Here is a 13,617-nt window from a genome sequence, read left to right on the forward strand (position 1 = left end):
ACTTTTAGTCCTCCCATAACAGCTCTCCTACCCACAACAGACAAAAATGCCTTTACCCCGCACATAGTGGTGCTGAGACCCACCTGGGCCAGCACAGAGCGCAGAGCAGTGCGGGTGCCGAGAAACTCCGGACTCAGTGAAACCAACCTTGCTGCCAGCGGATTCCCCGGCTTCGCGGGACGCTACGGGCGAGAGTGCCGCAGGGAAACCTCTGGCTCCATACACCGATTAGATTGTGGGGCAGGGGATACTCACGTACTTGTGGAAGAGGGGACCAGCGGCGCTGGGATCATAAGCACTTGCCCGCAGCAAATGCCTGTGCTGTTGCAAAAAACAACTTTTGGCGCAAAGAATGTTGACGCCGGAGAGCATCCGCTGTCGCCGACAAAGGAGCAGCAATGGCAGTGAGAAACCGCTGGCGCCACGTCCGACCGCAGCGGCTAACGCCTGTAATCCTTGCAGTTTGGGAGGCCGAGGTGGGCGCATCACTTGAGGTCAGGAGACTAGCCTGGCCAACAAGGTGAAACACTATCTCACTAAAATACAAAAGATTAGCCGGGCGTGGTGGCAGGCACTTGTAATCCCAGCTACTCCAGAGGCTGAGGCAGAAGAATCCAGGAGGATTGAATTCAGGAGGCAGAGGTTGCAGTGAGCCAAGATCGCGCCATTGCACTCAAGCCTGGGAGACAGAGTGAGCTCCGTCTCAAAAAAAATAAAGAACGAAAGAAAGAAACCGCCGGCACCGGGAAAGGAGCGGTGCAGCGATGGACCCACTGTGCTTTCCGTGCTGCCAAAGCCCTGCGGCCTCTACCCACTCTAGATTCCCAAGGCTGTTTTCTCGGGCTTAGGGAAGTCTGTTGTATTTTCCTTTCTCTCTCTCTTTCTCTTTCTTTCTTTCTTCTTTCATTTCTTTCTCTTTCCTTTTTTTCTTCTTCCTTTCCTTTCCTTTTCTTTTCTCTTTTCTTTTCTTTTCTTTCTCGTGCTTTGTTGCCCAGGCTGCTACAGTGGCGTGATCACGACTCAGTGCGGCCTCGCCTTCTTGGGCTCCAGCTATCCTCCCGCCTCAGCCGGTGGAGCAGCTGGGACCACAGGTGCGCGACACCACACCCGACTAATTTTTTGTAGTTTTCATAGAGACAGGGTCTCGTTTTGTTGCCTAGTCTGTTCTCGAACTCCTGAGCTCAAGCAATCGGCCCACCAGGGCCTCCCAAAGTGCTAGAATCACAGACGTGAGTCTCCGTTCTGGGCGGGAAATCTGTATCGTTCCTGCATTCAACCCAGTGCATAGTGCCTGAGAAGAGGAGGCGGTTTAGGGGCCCAGAACCAAGCGAATGGGGCTGGTTGCTGGAACAAAGTAAAATCCATTCTGATCTCCAACAGCTTCCTACGCAGGAAACAGCCCTTCCAAACTCCGTGGGGGCGGGGCTTTCCCAGGCCACCCCTCGGTCCCAGAGTTTCCTCCCAGTCCAGGGTTCTCAGGATCCTACAGGAGGGGCGGACAACTGCTTCCCTTCCAAACTGGAAACTCGGCCTAGGTTTCCGAGAATAATGAAAGGCACAGCGTTTTTTGACCGCGACTTCAGGCCTGACCCCAGACTCTCTCGGTCCCGTACCTCTCTGGCGGAATGTAATTCTGTGGGAACTGCTCGGTTATTCTGATGATTAACTGTCAGATATCCTTGATATTTGGGGATTGTAGATGGAAGAGAGTAGGAGAGAAAAATGGACTGCAAGACTCCAGCACAGGAAGTGGCATTGATGGCAGAGGTCCGCTCCCTCTCCAAGCCCAGTGAACATCTCAAACTGCTGTCCACTTTCCTACACCCTTGATCTGTGGAATGAATCACTGACGTTTTCTCTGTCTTTCGGGAAATGCAAAGCAGGCGAATGTTCAAGCGCTTGAATTCTCTGTTTCCCACTTTTCAGTCAGAGTGCGGCTAAAAACTCCTTTCCCATAGGAGATATGGAACTGCCTCTGCCCGGAAGAAAAACGTCCCTTTCCTCTAAGCTTTCACATTTCCCCAAAAATCTACACATCCCATGAAATCCTCAGGAGAGACCTACAGACCCTACCGGGAGCGTTCCCACATCATCCCCCAACCACACCCAGAAGATACCATGCAACCAATTCCATCCTTTTCTAGATGAACCTGGGCAGAGGACAGATCCAGAGGAGCATAGAAAAGGGCCTTCACAGGTCAGTAGACCCAATTTGAAGTCGCAATTCTCATTCACTCCCAAGGCATTTGCCTTGGTCTTCCCCTCCCACCATACTGCTTCTGCTAGCTGGTTTCTCCCTGGTATTTGAGGATCCTCCAATTGCCTCCTGGTCTTAGGGACGGGAGAATAAAGGAAAAATAGCATCGTTTCCACCTAAAAAGTTGCAAGCACTTCACCAGAAGTAAGAGCCCAGGCAGAGCCTTTGTAAAAGAAAAGCCCCACCCACTGCTTCGCACTCCTCATTTCCCCCAGCAGAGCATTTTAATGGAAAAGCTGAGCGGGAGCCATAGTTCACTCCAGTAATCCCAGCACTTTGGGAGGCCCAGGCGGGAGGATCACTTTAACCCAGGCGTTCAGGACCACCCGAAGCTCATAGCAAGACCCTGCCACTACAAAAATTTTTTTTAAATTAGCCAGATGTGATCGTGGGTTCCTGTAGTCCCAGCTACCCGGAAGGCTGTGGTGGGAGGATCTCTTGAGCCCAGGAGGTCTAGGCTGCAATGAAAGATGATCCTTGAGGGCACCACTGCACTCCAGCCTGGGCGACAGAGTGAGACTTTGTCTCAAAAAATAAAATGAAATAAAAATAAAGCCAGGATTAGGAACTCTTTAAGAAGGGGTCACCAGAGACATTATTACCTACACCATTAACAGGGGAAAATGCTGCAAATTAAAGTATCATAATAGTAGGAGGCCACCCATGTAAAAATACATACCTGTTTCAGAGACACTAAAGTGAGAAAAATATTTACCCTAGAATTGATTAAATTCAGGTATCCGCTCCTTTATTTTAAAACTTAAATGCCATTTTATTTATTTACCTCTTAGAAATAGCATGGAGATTGGAGTTGTGATTTTTTTTAATTTATTTATTTAGAGACAGGGTCTGGCTCTGTTGCCCGGGCTGGAGTACAGTGGTACGATCTCAGCTCACTGCAACCTCTGCCTCCTGAGTTCAAACTATTCTGATGCCTCAGCCTCCCAAGTAGCTGGGATTACAGGCACCAGCCACAACGGCCAGCAATTTTTTTGTATTTTTAGTAGAGAGGGGGTTTTGCCATTTTGGCCAGTCTGGTCTTGAACTACTGGGTTCTATATGATCATATTTGTTTTTTCATGATGTAGTTCAATACATTGAAATGGTTGGGCAAGTGGCAAAATCATGTTCCTCACTCCTCTGGTTTTTTCTAAGGTGCAATTTATCATAAATACTTTCAGCTTCTTGCCTCATCTTTTACTTCTCCTCACATATTGAGTGGTTCATGGCACAAAAATCATTATTTGTGAGACACTGTGCCAACTGTATTTTGTGCTTTATCTGATTTCATTCTCAACTGAAAACTGCGGTGAGCACATGCTTTGTACTGGGCTTGCTTCTCGGTTCCATTTTGTAGATGTACACCCTCACTTAGGGAAGTTTGAGTTTGTACAGCTCTGCCTGTGGCTGAATAGATAAATGTAATTTTACCATTCAGTGTTAAATCAACTTTTAGTGTGAATTTAAGGCCCGTCTTCTAATATGGGGGTGTGTGTGTGTGCGTGTGTGTGTGTGTGATTTTACTGTGTCTCTTCTCCCTAATACTCCAGTTCAAGATACCAACCTAAATTCTGAGTTGATTATTCTGGACACACTCCTTCAAAATACGACTGTAAGAGACCAGAATACACCACCCCAATATGCCAATATACCTCTGGCATATTGATTATTTCAGGCTGAGTATGGTGGCTCACACCTGTAATCCAGTGCTTTGAGAGGCCAGGAGTTCATGAGCAGCCTGGGCAGGTAGAGAGACCCATCTCTACAGAAATATTTTTAAAAGATTAGCTGGGCATGGTGACATGTGCCTGTAGTCTTAGCTACTGGGGAGGCTAAGGCAGGAGGATGACTTGAGCCCAGGAGTTTGAAGTTACAGTGAACTGTGATTGTACCACTGCATTCCAGCCTGGGTGATAGAGTAAGACGCTGTCTCTTAAAAAACAAGACAAAACACTCACGCCTGTAATCCCAGCACTTTGAGAGGCCAAGGTGGGCAGATCACTTGAGGTCAGGAGTTCGAGACCAGCCTGGCCAACATGGTGAAACCCCGTTTCTACTAAAAATACAAAAATGAGCCAGGCATGGTGGCACGCAGCTGTAATCTCAGCTGCTTGAGAGGCTGAGGTGGGAGAATTGCTTAAACCCAGGAGGAGGAGGTTGCAGTGAGCCAAGATCGCACCACTGCACTCCAGGCTGGGCAACAGAGCGATACTCCATTTCAAACAAAACAAAACAAAACGAGATGAGAGAAAAACCTCAACCTGTACACCTCTTTATGACAGAACAACACAAAAAGAGAAAGACAAAGAAAAGACTACTCTAGGAGGAAATAGATGAAACAATATGATTCATACCACAAAGTACCAGAAAGTACACCAGAGTCAATACACCAGCACTGGTCACACAAATCCTTTTCTCCCATCAGTCAAGATTTTGGACAGGAAAAATGAACAAAGAGTGATATTTACTGTCTACTTGACCAAATTCCACAGACAGGGGCCTGGAATCTGACTGGTAAGAAATTCTTATCCTTAGGCTGGCTGATCAGCTTAAGGATCTGGTTTTCCTTAACTGTGGACTTCCAAAAGAGCCAAACTTTGGATTCCTGATTACAACATCGAATTTCTAGGGGTGAAGGGAAATCTTTCTCTTAGCACTCCGAAAGTTTGTTGTAAAATCAACTCACAAAAACAGAAGATTAACAGGGGAAAACACATACAAAATGTATGATTACCCAACCCCCCAGTGAGGTGCAGGAGCTTGTATACCAGCTTGAGTTTACAGAAAGAAGTGGATCATGGCAGAACTGGTCATAGGAGGGAGAGAAGATGAGTTCTGCTAGCAATGGTAGTCTTGTTATGTGCATGAAATCTCACAGCATCCCTCAGAGAATTGTTTCCTTAAGACCTTTAAATGTGTCAGACTCTCATTAATCCTTCCTACATCTGGAAAAGAGAAGGCCTGTATATATCAAGGCAGATTTTCTACAGATGCAAATTTTTCCCACACACAATGGCATTGCAAGGCTACTTCTTTTGCTGCCTCTGACAGCCATCTCAAAATATGTCAAAGAAATATATTTTGGAGTAAGACATTTTTATTTCTTTCAAAGTGGAATATTAAGTGTACATCTCTTATAGATATACTTTTTTTTTTTTTTTTTTTTTTTTTTGAGACGTAGTCTCGCTCTGCCGCCCAGGCTGGAGTGCAGTGGCCGGATCTCGGCTCACTGCAAGCTCCGCCTCCGGGGTTCACGCCATTCTCCTGCCTCAGCCTCCCGAGTAGCTGGGACTACAGGCGCCCGCCACGTCGCCCGGCTAGTTTTTTTGTATTTTACTAGAGACGGGGTTTCACCATGTTAGCCAGGATGGTCTCGATCTCCTGACCTCGTGATCCGCCCGTCTCAGCCTCCCAAAGTGCTGGGATTACAGGCTTGAGCCACCGCGCCCGGCCTAGATATACTTTTAAATAAATAAGGGAATCCACTTTTTCTATTTGTTAAGATATTTTTTGTTTTAATAATGAAAAGAGGTTAATTTTAAAAAGGTTTTCTACATCTACTGATACTATCATGCAGTTTTATTTATTTTTACAGTTAATGCGGTGAATAATATTGACTGATTTTCAAATGTGAGTTCCTGGAGTAAATCCTACTATATCATGATGTGCTTTTAATATATATATATTGCTGGATTCAGTATGCTAATACACTACTTATAATTTTTAACATCTGTGATCTTGAGAGACATTGGCTGACCAAAAATGGGAAATTGACAAGAGTAATAAACAAAATGGGCTTATAAATATTCATACTTGCTTGATACTTAAAAAGGTCTTTTAATGTACTTTTCTGCCCCACTCAGGCGGACTTTTAAATTTCTGGCAAGAGGTCTCATTCAGGCTATTAAAGGTCAATATTAATCTGAATTATTCCACGTTTGTAGGCATCCTCATTATCTTTTCAATACAGATTGAATTATTGGGGATTCAAATGGCAGAGGAAAAAGTCAAAGCATATAAGGTAAGCAGAGCAGCATATTTTTTTGGTCTAGCTTCCCCAGGCAGCATTAGCTAAAGTGAAAACTTATATGAGACTTTTTAATTTAAATATTTTTTTTTTTTGAGAAAGTGGAAGTTAAGAGAGGAAGTGGAACAGGAAGGAGTAAGGGGCGATTCAATGCTGTGCTACCTCATTGGCCCGTATGGGATATCATGCAAGGCCACAGGCAAATTTACCATGCAGGTAAGAAAGCTTACCTTTTAGGAGTCCTTCGAACAGGTCTGTAATTTTGTACTAGAATTTTTTATTCTTTTTTTTTTTTTTGAGTTGGAGTCTCACTCTGTTGCCCAGGCTGGAGTGCAGTGGCGTGATCCTGACTCACTGCAACCTCCACCTCCCAGATTCGAGTGATTCTTGTCCCTCAGCCTCCCAGTAGCTGGGATTACAGTGCCCACCACCATGCCTGGCTAATTTTTATGTTTTTAGTAGAGACAGTTTTGCCATGTTAGTCAGGCTGGTTTTGAACTCCTGACCTCAGGTGATCCACCTGCCTTGGCCTCCCAAAGTGCTGGGATTACAGGCGTGAGCCACTGCACCCAACCGTCTTTTTTAAAAAGAGAATCCCCTACTACTTGTATGAACATTAGGTTCTAGGAACTGAACCTACCCTGAACACAACTGTTTGCTTGACCACATGGAACCAACTTCTGAGAAGCCCTATCTATGACTGCTTCTAAGAATAATCCATTTAGAAGGAAAGAAAGGAGAATAATATATCCACTGTGGGAGAAATAAAACAATCCTGACAACAAAAAGGCCCCTGAGTACCCAATAGAGAGAGAACACTAATATTGAGTTAGCCTTAACAGATTTACATGCATGTAAGGTAGCATGACAACAGCTACAAAGCTGGGCCATATCTCTTATGTTTTGCGCAAAGCCTTGGGAATTATGAGAACTTCTTTTACTGCTTCAAAAGAAAAAAAGGCACACCTTGTGACAGTTTCCTGTATACTGAGAGACCCTCAGCTCATCTTGCAGGTGCTTTTCAAAAATATCTGTATGCTATTTTCCTATGGTCTTGGGAAAATTCTGGAGATCAGGCTTAATCCCTAGAGATATTATATTTCCACTGGTAGAACAAGGATTTAGAGTTACCCTGTTGAATGTAATATCACTGTTTTTTTCTTTCATGGTTTTTAGGAACAGAAATAGCACACTCAGACATGAAAAACTGTCCTGGCTTGAAAGGGTTCCTTTCTTCACAGGTGAGTAAGAAATGTCGCTTCCTGACAGGCCCAGGAACATTAGGATATCTAGAGGACCTTAAGAAAAGGAGAATTCATCCAAATTTCTAGGTGTTGCAGGCAAAGTATGATAGCAAGATCCTAGTTTGGTTTCCTAGCATCTGGATACTTTAAAAAGTCTAATTTGAGATTCCTTATGAAAATGTCCAGGTAAGCTAACTTAAAGAGAGCCTATGTGGTAAATCAGTATTCCTGTTGCACTTGTGTAAATAATTAGGCCAAGTTTAAAGAGACAAAATTTATTTTGCAAACAAATTAGTCTTATTAATACCTAGATGATGTTTGATAGAAATGGGGTAAGTATAGAGAGAAAGAGTGCACAGTGCCAGGTGGTGATAACACAGAGGTGTGGGGTTTCCCAGTGGGAAACCAGATTACCCAGATAAAGACTTGCTGAGCCTACCTTCATGCTGACTAATTACTTAAATTATGTAAACTACACGTCCTTACCTATGGTATGGACAAAATAATGGCACCTAACCAAATGGGATAGTATAAATAAAACTCTTCGTAGAGTAGCTATCATCTAGTATTTTTTCCATAAACAATACCTAGTGTAATTTTTTAAAGTGACTAGCATTAAAATTCTTGTATTACTTTTAAATTATTCCTAAACATTTTTACTATCAAAATAATACATATTACTTTAAAAATGAAATGAGACAGTAAGGCATAAAGTGAAATCAGAACTTACACCTTCCTTTTCCCAATCTCCCAAATGATAAGTTACTACTATTTATATATTTTGGAGTATATTTTTGTTTTTATGCAAATGCAAACATGAATATTACTTTCCTTCAAAGAAATTATATAGAGGGAGAAATAACTTGTCAGTTATTACTGTTTTTGGACATTTCCTCCTCTTTATTGGAAAATATTGTCTTCTTTTAAAAGTAGCATCCAGTTTATAGACTATATTGTGTCATATAATCCATAACCACTAATGCATAAGGACTGCACTGCAGCATAAGTTCCTAGAAGTAAAGTTATCATTGCTGAGAGTACCATATCATCCTCTGGAGAAACTGAACCTCTAGAGAGTTAGTTCTACTGATAGTGCAAAACAGTGCTTCAAGTTAGAGTCAGCATATTTACTGATTCTATGCAGTAACCAGTGCTATCTATGTTTCTCCAGAGTTGTCAAATTATACCTTTTCCTTTAATCAGGGTGGGCTCATAGTTGTCACAATTTGTGTACTAGGGGTGAGGGAAACTGTGGTTCTTCTCTCTAAAGAGCTCAAATTTTATCTGACCTGGTTTTCTTTTTCTTTCTTTCTTTCTTTCTTTCTTTCTTTCTTTCTTTCTTTCTTTCTTTCTTTCTTTCTTTTTTTAATGGTGTTTCTTTGTTGCCCAGGCTGGAGTGCAGTGGTGCAAACTCAGCTCACTGCAACCTCCACCTCCCCAGTTCAAGAGATCCTCCTGCCTCAGCCTCCCGAGTAGCTGGGATTACAGTCATGCACCACCACGCCTGGCTAATTTTGTATTTTTAGTAGACACGGGATTTATCCATTTGTTCAGGCTGGTCTCGAACTCCTGACCTCAGGCGATCCACCCACCTCAGCCTCCCAAAGTGCTGGGATTACAGGCGTTAGCCACGGCCCCCGGCCCTGTCTGGCCTACTTTTCAAAAGCAAAAAAAATGAGCAATAAAAGGGCAGTTAATTAGCAAGACCTCCTTCCCTAAAATCTCATTCTAAGGTTGGGAGATAGGACAACAGACAGGAAGAAAGATGTCAGAAAAATACATTTAAGAGAAAAATGTTCTTTCGTCAGGCCTAAGGCATTTTCTATTAGAGTGTGCTTAGGGTCTCTCCTAGCATCTTCAGATTGTTCTGTCATCACCACCCGTGTTTACTGAAACCCTCCTCCCTTTCCCAATGCCCCCACCCCGACTCCAAAAAAAACACACACAAGGTTAAGCCTCCTATCCAGTGTGTCCTGGAAGTCCAAGGAAGTCACAGATGCCTCTGTGGTCTGGGGATCCCAGTCTTGGAATGGGAGTGGGATTGAGTTCTGGGACAAAGGTGAAATCAGACATGGTAAATCAAACACCTGGCCTGTGTTATAGGCTAGTGGTTTAAGTGTTAGGATTCTGGCATGATCCTGCTGTGGATCTCTTCTCACCTCTTTGACTTTCAGAAGTTAGTTTAATCCTTGTGTTTCATTTCCATTATTAGTAAAGCCAGATATAATTGCAGTACTCATTATATCAGTGAGGTTAATGGGTATAAGCATAGCCTAGCACCATGTAAAATAATAAATATTAAGTAGGATTTTATCCTAATTACTCCTTTCCAGAAATTCTGGGGGCTATGTTTTACCTAGTATTAGTTCCATGGTGCGTGAAAGCTCAGACTTCCTTCTCTGGAATCTACTTTCTAAACCCCTTTCACCCTACCTCTTTATTAACTAAGATATCCACTGCACCCTTTCCATCTTTTCCTGTTACCAACATTCTCTGTGCCTCCCTCGCTGTTCTGAGGCTATATCATATCCAGAAAATAATCATCCGTCATTTCATAGTAGATTGTAAGAGCATTGCTAGTGTTCACATGTTTAATCACAGGATGATATTTCTGCTATTTCAGCCTCAATTCTGATATCTCCAGTTCGTGTTTGCTTATGAAACAGGGACCACCTGAGGGACTAATTATTTTGTTGCATGCTGTAGGCACTGATGTGTTTTTATTTAAATACATTGATTTTCTGGTTTGATCGTTGTTCTCATAGTTGTCACCAACTTGTAGGCTCATAGTTGTTACCAACTTGTGAAGTAGGGGTGAGAGAAACTGTGGTACTTCTCTCTAAATAGCTCGAATTTTGTCTGACCTAGTTTTCAAAAGAAAAAAAAAAAAAAGCAATAACAGTGCAGTTAATTAGTAAGACCTCCTTACCTAAGATCTCATTCTAAGGTCTGGGAGATAGGACAACAGACAGGAAGAAGGACGTCAGAAAAATACATTTAAGAGAGAAATGTTCGGCCAGGCACGGCGGCTCATGCCTGTAATCCCAGTACTTTGGGAGGCCAAGGCAGGTGGATCATGAGGTCAAGAGATCGAGACCATCTTGAAATACAAAAATTAGCTTGGCCTAGTGGCGTGCACCTGTAATCCCAGCTACTCCGGAGGCTAAGGCAGGAGAATCACTTGAACCAGGGAGGTGGAGGTTGCAGTGAGCTGAGATGGTGCCACTGCACTCCAGCCTGCTGACAGAGCAAGACTCCATCAAAAAAAAAAAAAAAGAGAGAGAGAGAGAATGAGAGAGAGAGAGAAAAATGTTCTTTTGGCAGGCCTAAGACCCTAATGTTAGAGAAAAAAAAAAAGTGGGGGGAAAGAGAAAAATCATTAAACATGAAAAATTGCCAGAAATTCCCTTGTGTACTTTTTCCCTTGCCTTTAACTTTCTGGTTTCTGAAATAATAACTGATCAATGGGGTGTGATGAGGGAATAGACAGAGAATGAATAGCCCTGAATGCACTGATAATAGACTGCTTGCCAATAACCACTGATAGAGTTTGAATACAATTCTACAATAGGGAAAAATATTTTTAAACATATGTCTGATGAAGTATTGACATCCAGAATAAATTAACACTTTCTAAAACTCATGATCAAAAAACAAACAACCCATTTCAAAAATGGGCAGAGGACTTAAACAGACATTTCTCCAAAGAAGACATACAAATGGCCAATAAGCACATAGAAAAAAAATGTTCAGCATCACTAATTCTTAGGGAAATGCAAATCAAAACTACAATGAGATACAGGTACCACTGCACATCCACTAGGATGGCTACCACAAAAAAAAAAAAAGATAACAAGAGTTGGCAAGGATCTAAGGAGTTTGGAACCCCTATGCCTGCACTGTTGTAGGCATGTAAATTGGTACAGCCAATGTAGAAAACAGAAAGTTCCTCAACAAATTAAAAATAGAATTACCATATGACCCAGCAATTTCACTTTTGGACATATACTCAAAAGAATTAAAAGCATAGTCTCAGGAAGATATTTGTACACCCAAGTTCATAGCAGCATTATGCATAATAGCAAAGATGAGGAAGCAACTCAAGTGTCCATTCACATATGAAAAGATAAGCAAGACGTGGTACATATAGACAGTCGGCCTTTAAAAAGAAGGAAATGCTAACACGCTACATCACAGGTGAACCTAAGGGACATTATGCTAAATGAAATAAGCCCAGTCACAAAAAGAAAATACTGTATGATTCCACTTACATGGTGTACTTGGGATAGTGAATATCATAGACACAATGTAGAATGGTGATTTCCAGGGATGAGGGAGAGGAAAGTGGGGAGTTATTCTTTAAAGAATACGGAGTTTCACTTTTAGAAGATACAAAGAGTTGTGGAGATGGATGATGACAATGGTTGCAAAGCATTATGAACTGTATGCTTAATGGTTAAGATGGTAAGTTTTATGTGTATTTTACAGAGAGAGAGAACTGGGCACCCGCTCTTGCATGCTCTTCACTAACATCCCAAATGTTCATTAATAGATAGTCACCCCTAAGCATTTTTCTCCTGGCAGAACAGAATTCCAGTCTCTGCTCAGGACTAGCAATGTGATTTGGGGAAATGATAAACTTTCTATAAACCAGCGTCCCACAGAACAGCTTTCTCTTCATAAGCCTAGTACTAATTTTTCTTTTCATGCCCTTGAGCCAAACTATTTGACGCTGTATAGCTTTCACACGAGATGATAGAATTTGATGTTAATGTCATTAATTCTGTTTTCATATGCAATTTGCTTCTAGAATTAATGTCACCAGCCAGGTTCCTAAGCTATGTGGAACACCCAGGACCAGAAGAATATAAAATTGCAAAAGCTGGTGGCTCCTGAGTCCAAGAGTTCCTGGTTTTCCTGGACACAAACGATAGCGCAGCACTTTCTTCCCCGTGTGCCAGAGGCCTGGGGTTCTGCAGAAGAGGCCTGGAGGACCCAGACACTGCAAGGCCTGCACTCAGTGTATTCTGGGCCCTGTCCTCTCACTTTCTATTTCTTGTGTGGCCCCCATACTCATGCCAGCTATCCTGGAACAGTCAAGAGTTCAATTGTGACCTGCTTCCTCCCTCAACCTCTTCTCCCCAACCTCCACACCACACTTCTTCTTTGGGAAGATTTGTAAAAATTAAAGTTGTTATATCCATGTAACTTTCTGTATTTCTTTTAAAATCCTTGTGCTACTAAGTTAAAGGGCTTTGACTCCTGGATCTAAAAAAGTCACCAACTCTGGCTAAATTTTAAACATTGACAGCAGTTGAAGCCTCATCTTCAGACCTAGGAGAAGAAGAAAATCAGAATAAGCTGCAGTCATGAGACATGGGTCCAGAAATTAAAACTATTCAACCCCTGTATTCCCAGAGACTATTGCAGAAGAAGTGGGTGTGTGAGCTTGTAAGGATCCATTTCAAGAGATAAAATTAGTTCAGAGTTTTTCTCTATAAATAAAAAGTTGCGTTTGTTGTTTTGAGACAGTCCAGCTATGTCATCCAAGCTGGAGTGCAGTGGCATTATCCTGGCTAACTGCAACCTCTGCCCAGCAAGACTCCGGGCACCTCAGCCTCCCAAGTAACAGGGACCACGGGGGTGCACCACCCTGCCTGGCTAATTTTTGTATTTTTATAGAGACAAGATTTCACCATGTTGCCCAAGCTGGTCTCGAACTCCTCAGCTCAAGATATCCTCCTGCCTAGGCCTTCCAAAGTGCTGAGTTTACAGGCATGAGCCACCGTGCGCAGTCTATAAATTAAACATTAATATCAAAAGAACACTGATTCAAGACAAGCATGTGGGTCAGATTAACAATGTTTTCTTGGAGCATTAACACATTCCTTACTTAAAAATTATGAAAGATTATGCGAAGGTTTACAAAAATTATATCTTATGGTCAAGATGATTAAAATTTAATAGATTTGTCTGTAAAATTTAATTGACTTCATCTTGTCTTTATTAGGTTTTATTGTTTGGGAAAGTAAGTCTCAAAGAGTAAAGTTTTTGCCTTTTTGTTTTTAAAATATTTGAGTTACCACTTT

The 13,617-nt window shown here is 42.4% G+C and overlaps 1 long non-coding RNA gene across 1 annotated transcript; it reads left to right on the top strand.

Annotated features, from left to right (window-relative positions):
• Positions 1 to 619: 619 nt before the first annotated feature.
• On the top strand, positions 620 to 13,135 carry LOC117065069. Its single transcript, XR_004429810.1, has 6 exons — positions 620 to 2,197; positions 4,540 to 4,771; positions 6,202 to 6,278; positions 6,383 to 6,500; positions 7,461 to 7,615; positions 12,339 to 13,135. It is a non-coding gene; the product is annotated as an uncharacterized LOC117065069 (long non-coding RNA).
• Positions 13,136 to 13,617: the final 482 nt, after the last annotated feature.

This window comes from Trachypithecus francoisi, unplaced genomic scaffold, assembly GCF_009764315.1.
Source record: "Trachypithecus francoisi isolate TF-2019V2 unplaced genomic scaffold, Tfra_2.0 Lachesis_group2, whole genome shotgun sequence".
Classification (NCBI taxonomy): Eukaryota; Metazoa; Chordata; class Mammalia; order Primates; family Cercopithecidae; genus Trachypithecus; species Trachypithecus francoisi.